Source organism: Cryptotermes secundus, unplaced genomic scaffold, assembly GCF_002891405.2.
Source record: "Cryptotermes secundus unplaced genomic scaffold, Csec_1.0 scaffold124, whole genome shotgun sequence".
Classification (NCBI taxonomy): Eukaryota; Metazoa; Arthropoda; class Insecta; order Blattodea; family Kalotermitidae; genus Cryptotermes; species Cryptotermes secundus.
This window is the reverse complement of record NW_019735462.1, coordinates 2,306,385-2,332,340: the sequence shown is the minus strand read 5'-3', so window position 1 is coordinate 2,332,340 and position 25,956 is coordinate 2,306,385. Positions and strand designations below refer to the sequence as shown.

Sequence of the window (25,956 nt, the reverse complement as noted above, 5' to 3'; positions counted from 1 at the left end):
ATACTGTTTATATATTTATATTTTCTCGTTAGCTATGGTCGTTATACTGACATATAGGAAAAATTATATTTCATGACATTGTACATTAAGTTACCAAACTGAGTCCGAACTTAATTGTAAATCAATAACATATAGGCTGCCGATGTGTATTGTGACGCAGAGACCCATTGTTACGCAAAAGCTCGGTAAACACATTCATGTTGGAGCCAATTCACGCAACAATAGGATATCCCTTGCTAGGTAACGGACATGTAAACACGCGCCTCATTAACAACAGAGGCTGTGTTTTCTGCGTGGTCCGTTTGAAGTGGTTATAAGTTGAGAAGAACGGAGTCGAGTTTCGAGACACCAGCCTCCTGGGATATTACTAGGGAGCAGAGGTACTGAATTGAGTTGGCAGTTGCAGAATAGTGGCAAGAAAGGAATTAGGATGTGAAAAGAAGACTTCATATGCGATTTGAAGTGACAGTGAGACTGTTATGAATCCGTTGCAAGGATACGACTAGTGGAGACTGAGAAACCTAGTGCGTGTGCAACGATGAACTGTAACGTGTGTAGATCAGCGATAGAGCTGTAACTGCCTGTAGCTCCAAGTTGTGCAAATGTATAAGCTGCAATAAATCCAATCAACCAATCCAAACTCCGCCTTTTAAGCCACCCCTACAAGTGACGGTATATACGATTTTAGGTAATTTTCTTGCGGTGAAAATTTGTTACCTGCTTGTAGGTTGTGACACTGTGTAGACTAGTAAGTGGTTAACAACGTTTGGGAGGGACAAGCTGGCTTCTATCCCGAAGTTAGAGGCACAACTTCGAGGACGCTTGTAGCCACTGACCAGAATATGAGTTATGATAAAATAGGAGCTCATAATGTTTCTACATGTCATCTCACCGTAAAGCAAGATTTACAAAAAGCGGGACAGTATTCCCTATGAAGAGCCAGAAAATAATTTACAACAATTCTCTTTACGTGACATGATACCCAGTTACACGAAGAAAATGTTAGAAACATTTCAGTCAATGAACGGCAACAACACAGAGTCTAATATTCATTAAAACATGCCGGAGTTGTCAAAAAGGTATTTAAGTAAAACGGAAGTATGCAATTATCTGTGATATATCCCTGTAACAGGAGGCACATATGGTTGTGAGATGTCGAGGCTCCACATTTTCTCTAGACAATTTTCTCACAGATGGCGGTGAGACTGTCAGCATTACGTGTCGGTCGCTCTTTACCCCACATGAATAATCCCGGTACTCATTTCTCTTAGAGGTTGAGTCGACCCCAGGGTCACAGTGTAGCTGAAAAATTCAATGACCTTGTCGGGAATCGAACCGGCGACCTTCCCGCTTGTAGCATAGTGCCTCAACCAACTACGCTAACGCTTGTCCCGATCTATGAAATAACAGTAAAAGCTTCCTAATTCATGAAATACGGAGGAAGAAGGGACCATAAAGGCAGTTCAGTATGTGAGTAAGCAGCTTATGAAGGATGATACTTGTTCAGCCTGCCGATAGATTTCTGCTGTAGTGAATCTGACATGTCATCAATGCTTCCCACCGCTGTGGCCTCGGTTCGATCCCATGCCAGGGCATGTGGGATTTGCGGTAGGCAGAATGGCACTGGGGCAAGTTTTCTCCGAGTATTTCGGCATCCCTTGCCAATTCTCATTCCACCAACCGCTCCATATTCATTATGATCCCAGCATCGACGGTGTATAGTCTCCATACTGACAGCGTGGTTTAATAAAAAGAGAAGCAATGTCTCTTGAAATAAGGTTGACTTTGGACTATTTCTTGGATGAGTTGAATTTTATTCGTATATTATTTGTTTATTTGTTTGTCCTATGTTTACCTTTAACGATGCCCTCAATAACTCAGGCTACATAACCTCGAATTATTTGATGATTACTAATGAATTGGAAGGAATGTGGAAGGAAGCGATCATGACTTAATTTATTATCCGGCCAGTTATTTGAGGAGCTAAGGAAAATGAGGGCAGACGGCACCCAAGCCGAAAGTCGAAACGAGCTCCTCCTTAATAGAAGTCACAGGCGTTTCACATCTTAATAATTTGTTTCTACATCTTGTTTAAACGCTGCATTCGCGTCTTTGTTTAGATCGGCAGCGTTCCTCCTGTTCTGCGCTTTTCCAGGTAGAATGTCTGTACCTCCATGCATGTCACGTCACCCTTATATTTCCCACCATTTTATTTAATTACCTTAGAGTACCAGATAATTTAAATAAATTATAGAACCTCCTATTATCCCTGTAACAGGCTGTGGAGGCCCATAGTTTTGTGAGACGTCGAGGTTCCCACATTTTCTCTAGACAATCGGCTCACAGATGGCGGTGAGTTTGTCAGCCTTATGCGCCGGCCGCCCTTTACGCCCCAGGAAGATTCCTGATACTCATTTCTGCTAGAGATTGAGTCGACCCCAGGGCCATAGTGCGGCTGGAAGGGTTAGGTCAATTGAAAAACCCAATGACCTCATCGAGAATCGAAACCGCGTCCTTCCGGCTTGTAGCATAGTACCTCAAGACCTCGTGCACCCTCTAACAGAAATGAGTACCATGAATCTCACTGGGGGTGTAAGCGGCGGCCGGAGCATAAGGCTGACAAACTGACCGCCATCTGTAAGCCGACTGTCTAGAAAATGTGGGAGCCTCGACGTCTCACAAGCTTATGGGCCTCCACGGTGTGTTACAGGGATAGCTGATCACCTCGTAATATATTTTGTGACCTGTACATAACTATAACCCATGTTCTTCCTTAGTGTTAGCAGACATAATGTAAACGTGATAGGTAAAGACTATTCCTGCTGAAGCGTAAGTACCCTACAGAGGGTCCTTCAGGTTGCGTATAGGTTCTCGTGATCACAGGACAGGGCGAGCAGGGGAGGACAAAGAAATCAGCAAGGCGGAAATACCCAAACAGAAATAACCAAATCAAATATTAACAAAGAATAAATATAATATATTAATAAAGAAAGAATACAAACATAATGTAAATACCTGTATGAGAATGATTGCAGAGTTCGCTCTTCTAAGATAGAATACTATGTAGAGAAATTAATTTAGACGGTCGAGGATGACCTCGACCGGTGGTCCGAAACGAGAACAACCTACCCCATCGACGGTTGGAAAACCAAGAGCCTAGAGCTCCAGACGTTAGGCCGCTAAGTCGGCTCGGAAGGGGAAGGAGAGAAGGGGACAGTAGAGAAAGTAGAGGGGAGAAGTGCGCACACAGACCACGGACAGGAGCCGACGTCACACTGCTTTCCGGAATATAAAGGCGTGTACTCCGTTGAAAATCAACCGAAGTTTCGGAAGAACATGTTCCCTCTATCTTCAGGGTGGAAGAATAAGTCAAGCAAGAAACTAGAGTGAAGCAGGTAGCAAGCAGAGATCTCAAGATGGAGGCGATGCGTTCCTCTGAAACTTCCATCGACTTTTCAACACACACGCCGCGTCGTATTCCAGAAGATAACCGCTGATGTGAGAGCCACAGATCCTAGTAAGAGGTAAACATCACAGCGATATAGAAGTGTATGAACCAGCCCGCTTAGTGCACGTTTTCATTTCCTTCCATGCTTATTACCAAAACGATGACTGTGCGAACTTCTGAGAAGGTAATATTTAGTCTTAAAATTTTTTGTAATAAATCTTTGAAGTAAGATATAGACTATTTATATCGTTATGTTCAGTTTTACATAAAGGAAGGCGACATTGTGTCGTGAATTTCGGTTTCGTTTACTCCATTGTTAAACAAAGAGCGGAACACTGGAAATAAGAATAAGAAATTTCCGAAACTCACTTTTCCATGAACTGTACACTGAATACAAACATATTATAGGGAAACTGTTATGAACTCTGTGAATATTCTTTTTGTATGTGGTTTTAGGAATGAAAAACAAATTTTAATAAAGGAGGGTTTGAATAAAATTAAAGTCGGCAGTCCTGTATATGGAACTATGTTGAAATGTATTGAAAGAGTTCTGTACCCAAGTAAACAACATTTCCAGCGTGTGCCACAGAACCAATCACTGACGAAACGTAACGAGGTTACAGGACATGTTCGTGAGGCTTAAAAAGGAAATAGCATGAGGACGGTGTTTCCGAATCATGCCGTTTCTGTGGATAGACTGATAGGACCGCACCCGACTTTTGTAGCCAGACATGTGGACGTTCAGAGTTTAAATAGACACAATTTTATATTTCAGTATTGTGTTGCACTGGTAAAAGTATTGACGGTGCAATTTCGTGACGTGAACATAAACTGTTGGCGTACATTGTTGTCACTTCGTTTTTGTAACTGCTACTTCTACATATCTCGAGAGCATAAGGCAGACACTTTCACGTAATTACCGAAAACAATGAGTATCAATTGAAAAAAAGGGATTTTTACAAATAATCTGAACAGTTTTCAGCAATAATTGGAACTATTTTTAACAAAATTTTAGAACATTGAAGGAGCCGAGATACAGCAGTCTGAATAGCGACTGGCTATGGGCTGAACGACCAAGGGGTCGGAGTTGGAGACCCGGTAGGGTCAAGAATTTTCTCTTCTCCAAGTCGTCCAGACCGACTCTGGGGCTCACACAACCTCATATCGAATGGGTACCGGGAGCTCTTTCCCCGGGAGGTGAAGCTGACCACTCACGTCCAAATAATGCCGAGGTCAAGAAAATGTAGATCTATACATCCACTCCCCCATACGCCTTCACAGCGTAGTGCTTAATTAGTTAAGCACAGGAACAACTTTACCTTTTTATACTTTATATTTCATACATTTGCTTCACTATCAATGTAGAGTCAGCCTTAAAAACATTGAATGCCTTTGACCAAAATGAGAAAACGGAAAAATGTTTAATGTATATGTCAGTTTAATGACAACGATAAGCGTACAGATTTATCTTATAATTGGCCGCGCCATAGCTCAAGCGGTTAGTCGCCGGCTTTCCACTGCGGCGGCCCGGGTTAGATCCCGGGTCTGGTCAAGTGGGATTTGTGGTGGAAAAAGTGGCGCTGGGGCAGGTTTTCTCCGAGTACTTCGGTTTCCCTTGCCAATCTTCATTCCACCAATTGCTCCACAATCACCCTCACCTATCATCTGGGGCTGGTACATTAGCCCAGAAGTGGCCGCAGTACAAGGGACTTAGTCCCACCCCACTAGCAATAAAAAATATATCTTATAATTGGATCTGACTAACAATTACAGTTCCAAACGTATGTCACTATTATTTCTTGGTGTAGATGCTTAAGTCAACCAGAAATCTGAGTATCCTTTGTCTTCACGTGTATCGATCTGAACAGGTTAGTCTTCAATAAACACTTCACGTTTCTTGTTTGTGGTTGGAAGACGTTTCCTTTATCTTGTAGCTGAACCGAGGAATTGTGCGGTTCTGACCCACTCGAAGTTTCTTCATATTATTTCGAGGATTAAGTGCGCTTCTGTGGAAGATTGATGTATATATATATATATATATATATATATATATATATTATCCGTGACGTGACTGTAATTCAAAGAACTGGATTTGAATCCCACGAAAATTTAATAGAGCCAGAAAATTATCGCCTACATAATCATATTCCTTCTTCAGGTCTGCATTATTCCTTCAGAAGTTTCCTTTTATATTGAAGAATGCTGTCCTCTTGGATGTGGCGCCGTGCAGATATTGTATTAACAGACGTTTCGGAGGAACGTGTCGCCTCCATCTACAGGGTATAAGAAATCCGCGAGCGAGGAACCAACGGCGGATTTCTTATACCGTATTCTTCTACCCCTAAACATGAGTGTTAGCCACGTTTTACAGATTAAAACTGATAAATGCATAATTTCCCATTACCGGTGTTGGATGCGTTAAAACAGAAACACAATGCTATGGCAATTCGGTGAATATTTATGCTTTCCGTGCAATGAAGGAAGGTGTGGCGTGTGTGTGTACAGCCTGTGCAGATCTTCCCAAAGAACCGAGTGCTTGTATTGTGCAGTATAAATAAACTCAGTTCCTTGACGTTGGTTGTGAATCCGTGCTTGTGTTTGTTTTGAACTTAGATGCTACAACATTAAGTGCAACGAAATGTAATCAATTTGTATGAAGAATTAACTGTTTCACAGGCTTACAGAATCAAGTAAGATCGAACCTTCAGCCAGAACCTCTCTACAACGGGACAGTCTAGGGTATGGGCTATACGACCCATGAATCTGGGTTCGATTACCCATCGAGACAAAGACTTTCTTCTTTACGACTCTGTCCATAGGCAATCTTGGATCCACCTACTCTCCTATTCAATCAGCATCATTGGCTCTTTCATCAGGGATAAATCTACCGGGACGTGAAGCTGGCAACTTATCTCAGTCTGGTGCGAAGTTTCAGAATGTATGAAGCTATACCTCCACTCCACATTCCGTCTCTATAACATGGCGCTTAATAAATCATGGAGGACCATTTTGTTTTTCCTTACCCTAGAGGCCGTTCTCAGATATTAATTTAACGAAGGATCTTGACACTATTCAGTATATTAATTATTGTATGTATGTACTATGGGAAGGGGTGGGTTTCCCCATGCACTTAGACCAGTTATTGGTCCATTGTGCATCCCCCTTTTAATTTCTACTGTCGCCATACCCTACCGGTAACGGTGCGTGCTATCAGCCCCCGTAGAGCCAACGAGGTCGGCCTCCGGTACCTTGATGTTTCCCCCATCCACCACAGGCACTGGAGACTACTTGGGCGGGAAAGGGCCTGTAATTTAGCTCAGAGGTCTCCTAAAGACATGAGGTTCTTTTACGTGCCGTAAATCTACGACACGGGACACACGGCTTAAAGTCCCTCCCGGAGGACTTGTTGCCTGAATTTTTCCGCCCTTAAAATTTCCAAGACCTCCGCCGGGTTTGAACCCGCGTACCTTGAGTCATGAGGTTGGAACGTTACCCCTAGACTACGGAGGCCGCTTTATATTAACTAACTATACGACTTTATTTGGCGGCTTATGGTTATTATCTAAACCGAGAGTTTGTTAACATCTTGCTTATGTGAGGTTTGATGTTCATAACGCGGCAAATTTCTGAGATGTGATCCATGCAACTCTGCCTTGAACATAGAGGCTTCGGGTTATTGCGAAATTTTGGCGCCTATCTGTAAGAATTCATTGCGTCACATCCCAGAAGACCGTAATAGAAATTTCCTTTTCAATAGTTTTAATTTGCATATACTAGATACTGGATATAATGTCACTTGTTACGAACTACACACGGGGTTTGGATTGGTAATTGGATTTACTGGATACTTAAAACCCTGAAATACATTTAATTATAATAGACTGTCAGGTTTCAAAACTGATTACACTGCCTCAGGTTACGGTGTAAAAGGAAATGGATATTAATCTTCTCAAAAGCACTAAATATATAACAGTTGACATTTAAAATAATCAAAATCCTATATAAGTCAATACCCTTATAAAGTGTGAGCCTAGAGGAAGGATTCAGTACAATACTGACCAGTCTTTCAGAATATATTGTCACCTAATATGTGTGACTATAGACGGGGTTTGAATTGGTGAATAGATTTGCTGACCACTTACATGTCGTAAGTACAAATAACTGTAACACTCTCATTATATCCACACTTTACAGTTCACTAGACAGTTCACTAGAGCACACAGTCTAGTGTTCTCAGCCTCTTACTAGACGTTTCCTGGTAACGGCTCCAACAATTGTTATTCCTCTACCTCCAGCTCAAGTCTTTTTTTTTTACAGACTCCCGTACAGAATGATTATCAACTGACTTGTCCTTTTCTTGTGACATTTCGGCACGGACAATATAAAAAACAGACTTTTCCATTGTTGTATAGTCCAACTATTGCATTATTAAGAATCTGCTGCCTAGCAACGAGAACATGTTTACAGAACCGTTGCCCAGAAATAGATCTGGTACATCCACCCATCTGAATATATCAGAGGAGGAAGGTATTTAGCGTAGCGTCTGCTTTTCAGACGGCGCTACTCTGTGCCTCGCTGAGCCGCTGTTATCACGAAGCAACGCGTAACACAAGATGGCAGATTCCTTTGAATGCTGAGCGAATTTTGCTTTAATGGACATGGAAATATGTGATCGTGCGTCATTCAAAGAAGGTGGCGCCAACAGGACTGGCAATTTCATGAATTCATAAGCATAAGACTAGAGGCGCTGTGGGAGATATTCTGGGTAGTGTGGAATATACGAGTATAAACATATTCCCAGAAAGGTCAAAGCCTTGCTATATTGAAGGAGTTCGTACGAAAATGTGTAACCAAGACTCAAACCATTGCTTATCCCTGCATCAAATATTGCAATTTTATTAATCATTGCATTTATATCTTGTTTTTGAAGAAAAATGCATATAGTTTTAGTTGGAAAAAAACGAAAGGGAGAGCCTACTCTGTGCTATAGTGAGGAGGATAATATTAAAGCGTTTCTTTATATATATATATCATCATCATCATCATCATCAGTAATCTGTCAGACGACAGGTCCACAGTCTCTTCCAAAATAAATTCCTCCATTTAATGCGATCTAGAGCTTTCTCCTTCAAATTACAGTATCCTCTTCTGTCCCCAAGGTCATCCAGCATCTTCTTACGTCTTCTTCCTCGTCTTCTTGTCACTTCTATCCGCCCCTATATCTTTCCTTCAATAGCTTCTTTTGGAAGGCAGTTTCTGCGTAAAACATGACCAATCCAATTAGCCTTCCATTTTCTTATTTCATGTAGGATATTCCTCTGCTCACTGACTCTAATTAACACTTCTTCATTTCTCAAATAATCGGTCCAACTGATCTTATCCATTCTTCCGCAACACCACATTTCGAAGCTTTTCAGGTGTTTCTGATCTACTGCCCTAAATGTCCAAGTTTCAGCCCCATAAAAAAGCCATGCTCCAAATGTAGCATTTCACTAGTTTCTTTCTCAAATTTAAGTCCAAATTGCTGGTAAAAAGATTCTTCTTCTTGATAAATGCAGCTTTTGCCATGGCAATCCTGGATTTAATTTCACTAGTGCACCTTCCATCATCTGTTAAGAAGCTACCCAAATATTTAAAACATTTCACATTCTCCAGTTGTTTTTGGTCTATCTTTATTGTGATTGGGGTTGGTTGTCTCGAAATTTCATTACTTTTGTTTTTTCCACATTCATTTCCATGCCATAGCACCTTCTAATTTCAATTAGTCTATCAATCATGCCCTGTAGCACAGTTTCTTCCTTAGCCATTAACACAAGGTCATCTGCATATTTCACAGTTCGAATAATTGCTCTCCTAATTTGAAGCCTCCGAGCCCATCCAGAGCTTCCTTGGTAAGGCATTCGCTGTACAAGTTGAACAGAATTGGTGATAAACAGCATCCTTGTCGAACTCCTCTTCCAATCTGCACACTTCCTGTCTCCCCTCTGTCCAGNTTGTAACTTCTGTAAAGTTCTTGGGCCACTCCCCACTTTCATATATGGTGTTCATTAGTTTTGTCAGTGTTTTCAACCCACCTTCTCCCAGTAACTTAAGCACATCTCCAGGTACATCATCATCTCCTGTAGCCTTTCCCTTCCTCATTTCCTTGATAGCTTTCTCTACCTCACTTTGTAAAATATATGGTCCTTTCTCGTCTGTATCTACTTCTTCTTCCGGTTCAACTTCTAAGGTTTCTGGCCGATTAGGTCGATTATATAGTTCTATAATATAATTTTCTCAAATTTTAACACTTGCCTCTGATCTACTATTCTATTCCCCTGGGAGTCTTCGGTGCCAATATTTTGAATCCCATGATTTTCTTTCCATCCTAGTTCTTTTGTCTTCATGTACATCAATTCATAACGTCCTGTTCTTTGAAATTCTATAATCTCATTACATATCTTCTGAAGATATTCCTTTTTGGCCCTGTCCGTGGTTCTTTTCAATTCATTCCTCAGTCTCCTGTATTTTCTCCTGCCTTCTTCATTGTTTACATTCTTCCATTTCCTTCGCTCCTCCATTTTACTCATCATCTCCTGTGTAACCCATGGTTTTCTTGCTATCTTCTCAACTTTACCAACCAAATTACTGATACTAACATGCATTCTTTTATATTGTTCCACTGCGCTTCAGCATTTCCGCTTTCACCTTCAATTGCACCGAGTTTCTCTTCTAGGTTCTCCTACACGCTTCGTCTTTGAGCATATAACTTCTCAAAATCCCATCTGGGTCTGCGCTTTTGAAATCTTATAATTTTCTTCAACCTGGTTCGGAACTTGGCAACCAGTAAGTTGTGGTCAGAGCCAATATCTGCCCCAGGCAGCTTATATATATATAACTTTGCATTCTGCCAACAGAGGGCATTGAGTATTTCTTATGGTTCCCACAATAAACAGCAGTTATTCATTAGAATAAATTCGGATTTTAAATGGTTAAAAAGATAAACTGATGGTGTGGTCTTGAGTTAGTTGGCTCGAGACATGGTCCAGTGACTGCCCTTGTGAACACGGTAATGAACATTCGGGTTCCTTAAGGGATGAAGACAATCTGAGCGGCTATTTAGCTTTCGAAGAGGAATAAATATCAATAGAGTTAATTATATTTTACTTCAGTGAACTGTACTGACGATTCACTGAAACACTGTACGTAAGGGAATATTGTTTTTTCAGGGGTTTCTGCTTGTTAGTTACGATTAAAAGAATTATAGGACAATTCAATTCAATTACATTTTCTAAATCTAAATGAGCAGTGACAGCTTAGTCAGTATAGCTACTGGATACGGGCTGTATGTCCGGGGTTCGACTCCTGGCAAGGGAAATAAATTATCTTTTCCATAGCGTCCTGATCGGCTCTGGGGTCCACCCAACCTCCTACTTAATGCGCATCAAGGGCTCTTTGCCCGGGTTAAAGCGGCCAAGGCGTGAAGCTGACCACTCTCTTCACGTAGCGTTGAAGACAACGGTGGAGAAATATCTCTACTCCCCCATAAGTACTCATGGCATGGTGCTCAATTAAGTGCAGGGACAACTGCCCCTGAGCCTACTGTTTAATCTGAAATTTCTAGATTTCACAAGAAAAAAATTTACCACTATCCATATCTGTAACAAAATTCTGAATTATAAGAATTAAAGTAACATTTTAAGTGACAGAATCTCCAATTACTAATCTAGGGAATTAAATATGTGTGAACATATATTTTTCGCATGCAGACATTGCTGCAGTATATCAACTTATGAATTCTCATATTTCTCCTGCTCGTCCGTTGATCCAGTGGTGAGTAATGAAGTTGTTATACCAAGAATCAATAGTGGCTTGGCTGCTGCTCTAATTGGATCGTAAAATGTTATATAGTATAGAACGGGAGACATGTGATAAATACCCCTGCCAGACTATGCAGTCAGCATCTTGCCTCAACATCCACTCACATACTGAAGTGGAAGCATAAAGCTGGACCTCGACAAGCACAAACATTTTCGGAATTCGTTGTTTGTGATTATTCATAAAACATGGACATGATACTGTCACGTGTATGAGTGACTATAGACGGGGTTGGGATTGTTAATTGGATTTATTGAACACTTACAGATCGTAACTATAATTAACTATGGCGCTATCGCTAATCGACAGCATCTTACAATTCACTGCAACACGCACAACGTCTTCTCAGTCTGCTGTATCTCCACCGGTTATCGTCTGGTAACGGCTACCAACGCAGTAGCTTCCTCAGCTTCCATGTTCACATCCTTACTGGCCGGCGACTTTCTCGCAACTAACTCCTACTCTTCAAACTACCGTCTGAAGAATCTCTCGTAAGTCAAGTCAAAGTCAAAGTCATGTTACAACTGACGGTCAGTCAGTCTGTCTGACTTGGTGTCGAGCCCCAGCTGGGGCTCATGAACAGATGGTTTCTTCTTTGTGAAAGTTGCTGTCCTGTCCATTTGGGGCGCCCTCTCTGACGAGAGGTCGGTTCTGTCATTTGTCAGTCAGTCTGTACTAATAAGTGCACTGTCTGTATTTACATAATTTACAAATCCACACTTATACCTTCTGTGTACAATATATACAAGGCCTCTGTCAACCCAGGCATTGTACAGCAGATTATGCCCTATTTCTAGCAGTATTCGCTACCACGGCAGTCTAGTCACTTGAACGGTCGTATGCCTGACCGCCGCCAAGTTTAAGCCTCTTATACTTCCTGTGGCTGGCTTCGCCTTGTCCAATGTTGCGAACATTCTCGTTATCATGATTTTGTATGACTTCTGCTTGTTGTCTGATCGCAGCTACTACTCGTTATACAGTCTCTGCACGGTCCACAAAGAAAACTCATCTACCAAGAGTTGTTCTATTGTTGCATCACGTGACTATCACTCTGACCGCTTAGAAAACACCATTCATGTTATTGTTTATGGTCATTGCCTAGCGACGGCCGTTGTTTACAGATCCATTAATTAGCAACGGGTCTACAAGCTACAGCATTAATCTACTGTAGACGAAAATCTACTACTGCAAATTTAATCACGTTACTGAATACACCGTCAAAACGCAGATATGCCTAAATCACACTGAATTATTAGAAATTTTTTCCACTGTATTTCTTTAAGTACACAGAATGTCTAGAGATGTTCGAAATGAAACTTGCAGATCTCATTAAGCGTTGTGTGTTACATCATTTTCCAGTGGTCTGCACGACGAAACGGATTTTAGAGAACTGATAAAGGAGTTATATTTAACGTGTGTGGACACAAAATAAATTCGCCAGACTGATCTTCAATACGAATTCAATCAAAATCAGATCAGTATTTTCGGGTATCAGACACATGGACACAATGATGGACTTCTTCATAATGCTCTCATTTCTAGAAAGGACAAGTGGACCCAGTTGGACCCCACCCCCCACTAAACGAATCATCTTTCTATCATTGCTGCACAAGCGGCCTCCGTAGTCTAGGGGTAACGTTCCCACCTCATGACTCAAGGTACGCGGGTTCAAACCCGGCGGAGGTCGTGGAATTTTTAAGGGCGGAAAAATTCAGGGAACAAGTCCTCCGGGAGGGACTTCAAGCCGTGTGTCCCGTGTCGTAGATTTGCGGCACGTAAAAGGATCTCAGCCGGTCACGGTAGCCGAGCGGTCTAAAGCATGTACTGTCTTCGCTCGCTCGGAAGCCGGGATCGTGGGTTCGAATCCCACTCAGGGCATGGATGTTTGTGTGCGTTTTTCTGTGTTTATCTACAGGTAGAGGCCTTGCGACGAGCTGATCACCCGCCCAAAGAGTCCTACCGTATGTGTAAGATCTAGAAAAACCGAAGTGAACGGAGTTCATGGAGGTAGGCCTAGGCCCACTGGGGCTGTAGTGCCAAGGAAAAAAAAAAAAAGAACCTCATGTCTCTAGGAGACCTCTGAGCTAAATTACAGGCCCTTTCCCGCCCAACTAGTCTCCAATGCCTCTGGTGGATGGGGGAAGCATCAAGGTACCGAGGGCCGACCTCGTTGGCTCTACGGGGGCTGATGGTACGCACCGTTACCGGTAGGATATGGCGACAGTAGAAATTAAAAGGGGGACGCACAATGGACCAATAACTGGTCTAAGTGCATGGGGAAACCCACTTCCTCTCATAATACATACAATATATCATTGCTGCACATTCTTGATTCAGCACCCCCTGAATTATTCAATAAACCCGACAAAGTAACAGACCGTCATATCCATTATTTATCCAGTACTTCTCTGATTACAGGGTAAAGGAGGGAGGTACTTTGTTGCACAAAATATTTTAGTACTCTTAGAGAAGATATATTCTATTACTATGAACTTATAAGGTCGTCAAATGCCCTTAGGAGCTATCGAGATTAATGAATTTCATTTCAGAAGACACAATATAGTCCCCATACCGAAACATTTACTAACCTCAAAATTCCGAATTTTGAATCAGTTTTGACCATATAAGCCATTTTTAGGAATCATAAAAACGAGTTATGGAATCTGTAATGTTGCCTAAGGGGCTTAAAGAAAGGAAACTGAATCCTAAACAGCTTCCGGTATGCCGTCACTCTCAAGAAAACATTTATATTTCTGTAACAAAATTTGCAGCACGGAATAAATATATTTAGGATTTATCTGATGCTTGATATTCGTGCAGTCTCATTTACCGTGACGTAAGGAGAATTTATGTATCCTACGAAGGGTTCTCTCCTTAAGGATAAAAACTGATGAAGCTAAATGCCTCTCCAGATAGCCTTCTTCTCTTACCATCTCTACTTCAAACAAATTTGCCTCGCCAAACTAATAACCGAAGTTGAAGGAGATAAAGGATTAAGAGAGCTTGGTGTACAGGCAAGCAGTTTCATGATACAGCAGTAATTTGATATAGAATTGGTGTGGGGGGGGGGAGGGGATGTAAAGTCTCCCGGAGCGAAGATACTTAACGGCGTGCATTATGGTAAAAGCGCCTGCAGCCAGCAGGGAGCCAACGTAGATTCGTCACTGCTTAACCTAACACAGACACAATTATTACTCGTATAGACTTATTTTAAATTTCGCTTAGGTAATGTTTGGCTCTTGAGTGCACAAACACATCAAAGAACAGATTTCAATCTTGCGAGAACACAACCGTATTTATGTTAACTAGACTCCTTTTTAGTGACTGGCTATATGTTTCCAGGATGTGGTTCGACTCACGCTTGTGGCTGGAATTTTATCTTTATTGTTCTGGACTCTAACTATGTTCCTATTAAATGAGTACCAAGGTTCCTTCTTAGGAATAAAGCTGCCGGAGCGTATAGCTCGCTGTTGAGCTCCAACGTAGAACAATCCGTGGAGCTTTACTACTACGCCTTCTATACGCTTGCATGGACGATGAGTTAACTTTACTTTTACTTTCATTTGAATTTCTAGAGGATTTCACGACGATGCATGAACTACTGCCTGTAATGTCGAATGTAACAGAGTTTGTGAATGATAGGTTGGAAAGGAAACACTTGAAGCCTATGTTAAGGAACTATCTCAGAGGAACTGAGGAAAAACACGATAAACAATTCCCGTCACGATGAAGCCAAACCCCGTGCCGTGAATCGAAACTAGGATCCTCTGAATACGAAGTAGAGACGAAACACTAAGACTAACAAAGCTGTATGTTAACATCATGCTGCAGTTGGTATTATAAATTATTTTCGGTTCTTTACCAACTGCGAAAGGATTCTAAGATGCAACAATAAAACTGTAGCAATAATACGAATTTTATAAATTGTATGAGGAAATTCCTGAGCTACAACGTGTACATGATGCGAAAACAACGATGGCAGTAGAGTGGTGATGGCCGAAACATGTAGTGCACTGACAAATTAAAAAAAAATGTAATTTTTAAATCTTGATATCCTTACATGGTGGACGGTAAACAAAACTGAAAATAAATTAAAACACTAAGAAATTTCAACAGTTTTTGGGCAGTTATTACGCATTGGTTACGAAATAAAAGTAGAAAGAAAGCCACGCTTCATGTGGAGATGGTGTGTGTCCGTCTGTCTGTGATCTGCTATCAAGTAAAGCTTCAGAGTGTCCTCAGCGGGAATTAGACAAAACATAAAAGAAAACCCAACACACGAAGCTTCGCAGCTACGTCCGTTCAACAGGGTCTACACGATCAGAGTACTGTCCAAACAGAGGGTAAAAGTAAATGTAAAGCTATCCCTGTAACAAGCCGTGGAGACCTGTAGGGCTGTGAGACGTCGAGGCTCCCACATTTGCTAGACAACCGGCTCACAGATGGTGGTGAAGTTGTCGCCTTACTCGTCGGCAGCCCTTTACCCTCAGGAAGGTCCCTGATACTCATTTCTGTTAGAGATAGAGGGCCATAGTGCGACTGGAAGAATTAGGTCAATTGAAAAATCCAGTGACATAGGGAAACGAACCCGCGACCTTCCGGCTTGTAGTATAGTGCCTCAACAAACTACGTTACCTCTCCGACATAAAAGAGAAAAATTTAACACAAATATTGTCCAATCAGTAATTCTATAGGTCAACAGAATATGTCCTATCAACGACTTTACAACATTTTCTAATTTTAGAATTTGTCTCTTTAGTGTTGGCTTCTGCCTTGAGAGTGCTCTGACTTCACGGACTTTGATCCTTAAATTATGCATGGCCATAGCTGCTACGCTTCACGTGTTTGGAGTTTAATGTGCACAGATTTTCGTTGGTAATTTTGTGTGTTACATTATGAAATACAGATTTTCCAGTCTTCTCAGCCCTTTCTTTTACTCAAAGAGAGAGTGAGAGAAATTAAAATCATCTGAAAATAAAATGCCCGTGAAAATAATTGGAGACAAGAGAGATGAAAGAATCATGAACTGAGGATTAAGATTACATTCCCCTTGGATAAATGTCCCTGCAGGCTCCCAGAGCGGTACTATCGTGCAGGAAGCACCTGGCTACCTCCATCATGAGGGGAGAAATTTTGTTAGGTACTGAATATATAAACGACTGCCACTGTGGTCTAGTGGTCCGAGTACCTAGCTACATATCCAGAGTTCTCGGGTTCGATTCCACACTCTACCAGATTTGCAGGGAAGTAGTGGTTCTGGAACGGGGTCCACTGAGCATCGTGATGATAATTGAGGAGCTACTTGAATAGAAAAGTAGCGACTCCGGTCTAGAAAACGGAGATTAACGGCCGTGGGGATCCATTGCGCTGACCACGCGACACCCTCTATCCTCTAAAGTTGGCACTATTTTTTATTGCTAGTCCCTTGTACTGCGGCCACTTCTGGCCTATTGTACCAGCACCAGATGATAGGTGAGGGTGATTGAGGAGCAACTGGTGGAATGAAGATTGGCAGGGGAAACAGAAGTACTCGGAGAAAACCTGCTCCAGCGCCACTTTATCCACCACAAATCCCACTTGACCAGACCCGGGATCGAACCCGGGCTGCCGCGGTTGGAAGCCCAGGACTAACCGCTTGAGCTAGGGCTCGGCCAAAGTTGGCACTAACTTCGCCGACAAGCGGCAGTGCCTCGGTTGGGCCCAGTTGATAGAGCTAGTCCCTGTCCTTAACAGAGTAGGTTTTACCTGAGGACGGAGACAGAATCCAGTCTCCGAAACGTTGTGTTTTGAAAAATAAACAGGACGGTTTTTAGACAAAAACAGGACTACGAATAATGTCCAACAAAGTAATGTTTGTATATAATTCTTGTGCCTCTATTAGGGGCGTCGTTCACTTGTCCAAATGATACAGTTCTATGTTGCGGCTTGCTTCTGTTCGCAATGCCTTTTTGTTCCTATTTTATAGAATTCCTTGCCCATGAGTTTGATATTGTTACCTCTTGGTTGTGGACGCCGTAAGGGCCTTTAGCTCGAATGGGGGAGATCAGGAATGCATACAGGATATTGGTGTGAAAGCCAGAAGGAAGGAGATCACTGGAAAGACCAAGGCGTAGGTGGGTGGACAATATTATAATGGATCTTAGAGAGGTAGGATGGGATGGTATGGATTTGATTGATCTGGCTCAGGATAGGGACCAGTGGAAGGCTCTTGTGAACACGGTAATGAACCTTCGGGTCCCATAAAATGCTGGAAAGTTTTTGAGTAGCTGCACAATTGACGGCTCCTCAAGAAGGGCTCATCCTTAGGAGTAAGTAACTAAGTGTGGACGCCGTAAAGAGGAGAAATAAAAGTGAAAATATTTGCAATGAGGACTTAATATAGTATGCGTGAAAGACATATAAATCCCGAAGGATATTTATAATATAAGTGCGTTCCTGGCTAAAGATCCAGAGGTCCGGGTTCGATTCCTGGCGCTTCCAGATTTTTTTGGAGAAGTAGTGGGTGTGGAATGGGGTCTACTCAGCCTCGTGATGATAACTGAGGAGCAAGGAAGTAGCGGCTCCGATCTAGAAAACTGAAATTAACTTCCGTGGGGATTCGTTGCACTGACCACGCGACACCTATCCGCAAAAAGTTGGCACTTAACTTCGCCGACAAGCGGCGGTAGCTCGGTCGGTGTGATTCACTTGCGGACTGAAACCACCGAGTTTGTTTTTTATTTTGTAATAATTGATGCCCAATATGCTTAACTGATGCCAAAAATGTCTACTCGTGTGATGACTTCATTCAAGACACTGAATATAGTATTTCTTTGTTTCAGGATGGTCCTGTGAAGACATCTGAAAACCAACGCATTCCTTTCTCTGATCATCTCCGAGTTTCACAGAAACCATTTTGTTTTTCGCCCTTGTGATATGTGGGTAAGACTCAATCAATCCCTGAGTAAAGGAACTACAGATATATACTACAAAATGCATTTATGTACGAAATATATATACTATATATTAATCTCTTCCCTTTCTCAAATTACAGAGGCCTAACGTGGAATGAAATATTTAAGCTGTAATTTATATTTATCTGTATATAAATAATATTTATTCAGTTCAATTAGTTAATTTTCCTGTTACCAACTGTTTAACTTCCATTTTAATTTCGATAACTCAATTAATGATGTCTATTCATGTTACTAATTATGTGCTATGTATTCGAAAGTCGTGTAAGATTAATTACCAATCAAAGCTTACATTAAGATTTTTGATTTTATTTCTTATTAGACACAGCGTAACAGAGTATTTTAAGGAAAGTTTATGTGACTGAAAATCTTATGACTTTCACTGAATCCTATAAAAATATATTTGAAACCTGCGATTCAAACGTGAATAGGGAATAGTTCTCTGTCATGAGAACTCAGTACCGTAGAGAAAAGTAGTGGACTTTTTGTTTAGGAGTACCTGCATCAATTAATCAGTTCAATCGAATATAGGCCTACTATATTGAATAATTTGTATTGTTCTATGACCTACATTTTGAATTCTTGCTTAATATATAAATTTCGATTGTTAAACTTCTGTGAGAAATAAGTTTACTAACTCTTGAATTCTGTTAGAAGTTCCCGTTCACCGGAACATTTTAATTCTGTATAGGTTTATATTTTTGACAGAGAAGAATGACAAGGAAATAGAAGGAAGTAACATAAGGTTGTTGTCTAACCTAACAAATTGTTTCTTTGGATCCATTATTACTTAAAGTAATAACAAATGGAAAGGAAAACTGAACATTTAAAATCCCTTTTTACACCATGTAAGTTCCATTTTAACGGATACTAATCAGAATAGACAATTTAAATACATTCACACATTACAATTAATTATACTGTAAACTGTAAATTGTAAATATATAGAATTTGTAGGATGGAAGTTCTGGAGAAAAATTAAAGTATCTACACTTATGAAGAAACCAGGATTAGCGTTTGTATTCTTCTTTTCTTTGGCTGTCACAATTTCCAAGCTACGAACAAGAGATGTCATGTGGAGTTCCATCTCTCATTACTTGATGTCTTTGTGTGTGTGGCTCTCTTAGTAAAACGAAATTTGTCCTACCAAGTGCTGACCTTATAAGCTGACAATATGCATTAGGATTTAGTTAACTTAATTTATAAGTTATAATAAAAAATCTGAACCAGAGAAACATATTTTCTTTAAATACCTTAGGAAAAAGTAAAGTAACAAATAAGTCTAAATTAGAGACGGTGCAAGTTTTATTTTCCATTCTGGTAAATTTTTGATCATTAAAGTCCGTCAACAGTTCTAAATTTTTTTTCTTAATTTCTCAGGAGAAAGTGTAGATGGTGTAAGTTTTTCTTTCCATTTTTGGCAAAATTATGGCAACTAAATTCCGTCAATGCTTCTTAACAATACATTGCTGATCTCGCAACTTACCAATCCGACGACTCGTTGGAACTTACTCGCTACTTTTCCCAGAATCTAAATGAAAAGCAGGAGGCACCTTCAGAGTCTGTCCTTCATCCTATAAGCGCTCACTATCTGCTCCACTAACTGAAGAGCTCGAGATCTGAAAGTTCGAAAGAAAAGAGATTGCAATTTATTTCTAATTTTTTTTGTTGAAATCTGAAAATAATACTGAATTAACAAAATAATATAATAGTATTAATAAAATAAGAATATATTTTCTAAGAAGTGTTGTTAAGAACAAACTGTCGGAAGTATTTTACACGCCAAGAGTGAGTGTGAGCGTGTATTGTTGAGGTTCCTATTCTGAACTCTCACATTTGTACGAAATCGTATCGATTTCGAAAGGGACACGAATCTGGAGTACTCAGAGTACGTCTCAGTTTAATCACGTAGCCATGATCTGTTCGTGATTGGTGAGAGTTCGGCTTAAAGCACAGTATTATGTACAGTTAGGGAAGTCTGAATTCTCTTCCCCCCAAGGAAGAGTAAATTTCAGACTCAGTGCTGAAGTACGAAAAATGTATATATTATGTAATGTGTTATGAGTCATCCAAAGAGCTTTATTAATATTATATGCTAAGCGCTTATGTTCATCTGTATTAATTTCACATTATCATCTTTCTCTCATTACTGACCACTTACCCTTTTTTCAAGCGGAGCAAAAGGACTAAAATAACAACATATAAAGCATAACCTGAGCCCCTTTAAGCCATGATTACTAAAAACAATGACCTGTAAACTGACATGGCTTAAGATACGACTTTATGTGCCGTTTAACCTTCTTTTGTTCCGCATTGAATAGACAAGGAATTTGAAAACTGGTATTTGCGAAGAGAACATAATTTAGAGCTGTATTTAAAGTATTTTATCCTATGTAAATTAGCAATTTATTTTAAACTCGATAGCCTGCAATATTGCAAATGTATTACGCCGATCAATGGCAGATGGTAATAAGGTATATTAATGACCGGGGCTGTGGACCATTGTGAATGGGTTCCACCGTAGTAACCAGGGTTATAACAGAGGCTGGGTATAGTAGACACCCCATGCAGTCTATGTTTTTGGAATATTACATAATACTTCAATCCTAGATGTCCTCAGGTTGCAAGCTTCTCCCGCGCTAGGTGTAGTCATATGGGTATCACGTGACAATGTTTATGTATATCTCTGGAGAAAGAATATCACGGATACGATTTTACAGTAACAAATGTACATAATATATCTTTAAAACAGTGAAGATTCCTTCCATATAGAATATCCCGAAAGAATATTCTAAAAAAGATCAGAATTGTAAATTTTAAGGCGACTCCATTGCTATCCCCGGTTAAGTGGTAAGTTTTTTGTAATAAAACTTATCCAAAAATACTTTCAATACACTGAGAACCAAAATAAAATAATAAATATACATTTACTTCTAAATCATATTAACAAATTTTCAACATTTACATTTATATATAATGCTTATTATGCGCATTTATATTTTTTACAGATTTGTTTATTGTTTGATTATATTTGATATAATTTATTTTATTTTACAAGTGGTAGAGAATTAAATTTTTGTCGGGGGAGGCTGTTCGGATAAGATATTCAAATATCGTTTAACTGTATTTAGTATGTTAATATTTTCCTCTCTGTTTTATTTCTGAGCAAATTCTAGCAAATAAATACTCGAAGAGAAACTAAGGCTGCAAGTTACGTATTAAGGATTACAGACCGCATTTCACATGCTGCGGGCTTCTAGATTTTCTTGAATATTGTAAACACAAGGACGACACGTAAACGCGGTTCGATTGTCAGCAAATCGCGTACTTGCTTTCCGAAAGGACCAACAAACTGTGCAAGCATGCACATCATAGTGATCGCAGCGCTACAGCGGCAATATTTGCAAACAGAACTTATTTTGTGGATACGGCTCGTAAATTCCAACGATATAGCCTTCAGGTAAAGACAGTATCTTCAAAAACTGTATGTATATTATACATATAATTTATGTTTACCATTTTACGTATGTATATTAATTCTGTATGTCAGATGCAGCTTAACGCCTCAATTTGTTTGTACGATATTTTACAAAGGCATTTAATTCACGCAGAATTCTGTCCTCTGGGATTCGACACGGCTTAGTCCGGTAAAAGTCAACCGACGTATAGGAGGAGCATACACGTATTACTTCCATCTTCAGGGTCCAAGGGAAAGGAAGTAACATGAAATAAGTACCAAATCCTTGCTTCGGAATGTAAGGATTTATATCGCGGAAGACATCGGTCTGCATAGACACAGCTGTGAAATCCTCAAATACAACTGAAATCTTCGAGGCTACTTACGCCTTAATCGACGATTATCGAACCCAATCCGAGGCATAAAATGTTCAAATTTAATTTCCTGAAGTGTCCTAATATAGATTCTAATGTTTGTGGAAGTAAATTTGAGCATGGGACTTGAATGAGTGGATACTGCTCGTCTATTTTCAGTCTTAAGACGTTCATGAATTGAATACCTTAAAATATACGTAACCGTACATAATGTATTTAGGATAGCAATGGACTCACTGCGAAATTCTTGCTTATATTTGTAACAATGTTGTGTTAGTTAACTGTTGATTATGAAATTTTATGTTACTTATATCTTGTATGGACTCTATATGATGATGATATAAAATAAAGAAAATGTCCTTAGCATTGCCATTAAAATATTTCCTCAAACAAAAAACCCATATTTACTTTCTGTTCAAAATATTTCATTAATAAAGATTCTTCCCTCAATTTCTCTCCAGAAGCATAAAATATTAATGGAATCCTACAAATATTCATATTCTTAAAAAATTCCTCCTGTTGAAGCCACCCCTATCCACGCCACGCCAACAAGCGTGATAGCGCAATTTTCACTTGACTAAGCAACCCCATGGTAACAAACATCTTTGATAATTTGATAATTAATGAGATGTGAAACGAATTCTCCTTTTTATGAATCGGAGATTCGTCACCGGTGTTGCACCCCATCCTAAGTCAAGGTTATAAGCCATATCTTGGCCATGTTCATTAATTTGAGATGCGGTTTCCTAGGCAACCACAAGACAAGACAGTTACGAAACTTGTCACATATATAGACGAGGGTTCTAAGCATCTGATCGTTCATTCATTCATAAATGGTTCTACAGCACTTTGTCGGGCCCTGACCTTTCCTTCAGTTTCGTAATTTTTTTACACACTCAGTATGACTCCTTAGATGGGGGATCAGCCCGTTGTAAGGCCTCAAGCTACACACAGTATAACACAAACACAGAATAAACGCACGCAGACATCCATGCCTTAAGTACGATTCGGAACCACGGTCCCAGCTTTTGAGCGATAGAAGACAGTTCATGCCTTAGACTGCGCGGAAAGTATTTGCTAGGGTAATATTTTAAATAAATTAAAGGTAAGTTATTTAAATAGCAGCAGATGTAGAGGGAGCTCAATTATACATGGGCCAAAAGCCAAAGTTGTACACCTTACGATCGGCCAAAAATACGAATATAAATTTGGTAAAATCGAAAGTGAGAAAGCTGGAATTACAACCTCCCCTTAAGCCAGCTAATTCCAATTAAAAAATTCACGCCCTGTTGCTCTAACATAATATTATTTTTACAGTCTACATCTAGGTCTACCATTTGACTTCAGGATTTCTGACAAAAGAAAATTAATCACGCATTTCTCATTTCTCCATACGAACAGCGATGAGTGAGTCCCATGCCTTCAGACTACTAGGTAAAGAGTATTAAAAACGTAAGTATGGTTATTAGACAGATAGGCAAGCTACTGCTGTTCATAAAATGCAATAATGTACCTATTTATCCCAAAGATAAACCCAGGATTCATAATCTCTACCTCAAACATTCTCCACGGTCTTTCAAATTAAAACTCCCGCATCTGTAAAGCAGCTTCAATGGAATGAAGTCTGTCTGTCTATATAAACAGCAGCTGTTCTACAGAAACAAAGAGAACTGTTGTTATGAGATTTGACATGACGAGGAAATTGAGGTTTTTCTTTTCTTCCGAAATAATTATTCGACGATCTTCCTGGGATTAGATACTTAAACCGATTCTTGAGGACTATATTAAATAAAGTCTTAGGATGTTATGAAAAAGAAGTTGTACGGGAAAGAAAGGCAGGCTTACAGGGGAATAACTGCAGAGAGAACAGGCGATGAAGCGGAGTAATATTTTCATAAATAAGAATTAATACGCAAGGTACGACGACAAAGCAGAGTAGGAAGTGTGCCTTTCCCCATTTCTTTGCATTCGTGCTGATACACTTGACTTTGTTGGTTAGGTTTGTAGCACATAATTTCTACCACCTTTTCTATCAGCGCTTGGGTGTGCTCTATCACAAGTTTTGTTGCATATATTCTTCTTATCTCGCGTCGAATTAGCCCGGACTCAGGTGATTAAATAACTGTGTAAATCTGAAAGGGGTCTTCCAGTGATTGAGATTAGCTCTTTCTAAGGGGCCCAACTGAGTAGCTGTCTTCTCCTCTTACCTGAGGACGGAAACAGAACCAGTTTGCGAAACGACGTGTTTTCAATTTTCTAGCATGTCTGACGATCGGAAGAGCCCTAGAACGCAGTAATTCTGTGTTTTACCCTATCGTCAGAACCCTTTCGAATCTAAGCGTGTAATTTTTAAAATATGAACTAATTTTTGTCATTGATCAGAGCTTCAGTAAAAATGTTGTCTGATGCTTTAATCGAGACTGCTTCAACAGACAATTAAAGGGACTGTTAAAACGCAAATACGTAACAAGGATTCAAAATTCACAGAATATGATGTAACCCGAAGGTTCATTACCGTGTTCACAAGAGATCTCCACTGGTCCCTGTTCTAATCCAGATCAATCCAGTCCATGCCACCACACCCTATCTCTCTAAGATCCATTTTAATATTACCAACTCACCTACGTCTAAGTCTTCGTAGTTTTCTTTTTCCTCCTGATTTTCCCACCAATATCCCACATACATTCATCTGCAGCGCCATTCGTACTACATGCCCTGTCCATCTCATCCTCGACCTAATCATTCTAATTATACTTTGCGAAGAGTTGAAGTTATGAAGATCCTTATTATGTAGTTTTCTCCAATATATTCTTTGTTTTATCTGAAATAATACAAGATATGGACAAAACATTTAAAATAAAATATAAATATACGATATATTTGTGTTTATAATAATAAGAATGTGAGATGTGGAGCTGGTAGGCATTTCAGGAACAAGACGGAATGACTGAAAGATAAAATTAACGAGCACGAAAAAGAAACAGTAAGAACAAGAACATCAGTGGCTTGTACAGGAGCATAAATAAATTGAATGATGGTTACAAAGCTAGAACTAATTGGTGAAGGATAAGCTTGCTACATTATTCTGAAGAGACTGAACAAGGATCTTCTGAGCTATTAAAAGTACCTGGGGTTTGTAGTAAGAGGCGGATGGACACGCTGGTCTGCATTTGTTGTTACGTGTCCTAGTTTTGGCAACAAGACTAGCACAAATATTTTGATATGAAAGTAACATTCTTTGACTTGAATACAATGAAATTAAACCATTGTGCAATAACACAATTAACACAGGATTGTATGACATGAACACAAAAAATCGGATTGTTTGGCAACAATATAATTAATATAAATCTTTTTGCATGAACGCACTGAAGAGCATGAAGACAGTGAACGAAAATCCCTTGGCATGAATTCAGTTGAAAAATAATTTGGTATGAACACAAGGAACACAAATTCTTTATGAAGAGCACAATTCATATAAACCCCTAAGCATAAACACAATGGAACATCGTGTAATCCGTATCATTCAGTCCATAACATTTTGTCTTCCCGTCTGCTGTCTAAAAACAAAAACATTAGAATATACAAAACCGTATTTTTTCCTGTGGTTCTGTATGGGTGTGAAACCTTGTCTCTTACATTAAGGGAAGAGCATAGACTGAGAGTGTTTGAGAACAGGGTGTTGAAGAGAATATTTGGACCGAAGAGAGATGAAGTGACAGGAGGTTGGAGAAAACTACATAACTTGTACTCTTCGCCAAGCATAATTAGAATTATCAAGTCAAGGAGTATGAGATGGACAGGGTATGTAGCACGAATGGGGCGAAGAGGAATGCATATTGGATATTGGTGGGAAAACCAAAACCT

The 25,956-nt window shown here is 39.9% G+C and overlaps 1 protein-coding gene across 1 annotated transcript in view; it reads left to right on the top strand.

The window, feature by feature from the left end:
- LOC111869290 (prolactin-releasing peptide receptor) overlaps positions 1–21,209 on the top strand; it is a 186,629-nt gene extending 165,420 nt beyond the window's left edge. Inside the window, exon 2 of the mRNA XM_023860687.2 lies at positions 18,127–21,209. The gene's annotated coding sequence lies outside the window, so the exon portion shown is untranslated. The remainder of the gene's footprint in view (positions 1–18,126) is intronic.
- The last annotated feature ends 4,747 nt before the right edge of the window (positions 21,210–25,956 follow it).